Raw genomic sequence first — 1,696 nt, forward strand, 5'->3', positions numbered from 1 at the left:
ATTTGGGGCTGGGGATTTAGCTCAGCGGCAAAGCGCCTGCCTGGCAAGTGCAAGGTCGTGAGTTCGGTTCCCAGTACCGGAGAAAAACCAAAAAAAAAAAAAAATTTATTTAACTGAAATGGACTTCCATTTATTTAACTGCAGTGACTTCCATTTATTTTGCTACATCTTTTCCCCATGGTGATTTACAGGATCTTCAAGCCAATATAAATATTTCATAAATATGTGGTCATCTGGCTATACTGCTACACAATACCTCAGCAATATCTTTCTGCAAGAAAAACACTGAAGAGTAAAGACCTGACACAATTAACTAGGTGGAATGAAAATCCGCTCCAGATGCTTGTTTCTCAGGTAAATGCACCAAACACCTGTTCAGTTAAGAAACTATTCTGAGCCAGGTGTGTTGGTGCATGCCTGTAATCCCAGCACTCGGGAGGGTGAGGCAGGAGGATCATTGCAACTTCGAGGCCAGCTTGGGCTACAAAGTGAGCTCAAGGCCAGCCTGAACTGCATAGCGAGATCCTGTCTCAAAAGGAAAAAAAAAAAAAAAAAACAGGATGGTTTTTTCTGTTTAAGTGGGGCCTAGAACACCTAGGGGCAATTAGCTGCTGAGTGGCAGAGCTCCATCCCCAGCTTATGCCATGAATTTGTAGGGAATAGATTCCAACAACTCAGGCTCCTTCTCATTGGTTCTCACAAAGTGTGCTTCTCTGGGCAGGGCAAGCTGGTGCTTCAGTTGAGCCCAGGTACCTTTCTCTTTGGCTTCCTTCTTTTTCTGATCACTTTCCTTGACACCTTTCAGGAAGCTGTCTCGACTCTTTGAGTGCTTAATATGCTCAATATGCACACTAATCCTCTTGGCAAGAATCTTGCCCTTCACTTGCTTGTTTACAACAATGCCAACAGCATGCTGGGTAACATTGTAGACTCTTCCTGCTTTTTGCCATGGTAACATTTGTGTGGCATTCCTTTTTGCACAGTACTCATTTCCTTGTGTCTTCAATATCACGCTTTTTGTAGATTCGCATATATGTGGCCAAAGGAACAACCCCGTGTTTTCTAAAAGGCCTAGAGAACATACACCGGGTTCCCTTCCTCTTTCCCTTCGTGTTCGTCATTTTGGCAACTTACTGGAAGATGGCGGTTCCAGCTGAAAGCGAGATAATTATGCTGCACAAATGAGACCAAACAAAAAGAACATACACTGTATGATTCTATTTACATAAAATTCTAGAAAATTCAAACTAATCTATAGTGCCAAAAAGCAGATCTGTAATTGTTTAGGAGTAGAGGAGAATGAAGGCTGGGGAGATTATTACCAAGAGGCATGAGAAAATTTGGGGGAGTAGACATCATCATTGTTTTATGATGATGATTTTATGTCAAATCTCTAAAATTTAGTTTAAATATATATACACATATATGTCCACTAAATCTAATTAAAACTATGCATAATTAAAGGCAGAGAGACAAAAAAAAAAAAAAAAAAAGAAAGAAACCGCTGAGTGTGGTGGTGCATGCCTGTAATCCCAGAACTTGGGAGGCTGAGGCAGGAGGATCATTGTGAGTTCAAGACTAGCCCGGGCTTCAAAGTGAGCTCTACGCCAGTCTGAACTGCATAGCGAGACCCTGTCCCAAAAAAGAAAAAAAAAAAAAAATTAAAGGCAGAGATATTTGTACTGAATGGGGCGAA

At 41.3% G+C, this 1,696-nt stretch overlaps 1 pseudogene; it reads right to left on the minus strand.

Annotated features, from left to right (window-relative positions):
* Positions 1–637: 637 nt before the first annotated feature.
* Positions 638–1,121, minus strand: LOC102006499 (annotated as a pseudogene).
* Positions 1,122–1,696: the final 575 nt, after the last annotated feature.

Source organism: Chinchilla lanigera, unplaced genomic scaffold, assembly GCF_000276665.1.
Source record: "Chinchilla lanigera isolate Chin_1 unplaced genomic scaffold, ChiLan1.0 scaffold00146, whole genome shotgun sequence".
Lineage (NCBI taxonomy): Eukaryota > Metazoa > Chordata > Mammalia > Rodentia > Chinchillidae > Chinchilla > Chinchilla lanigera.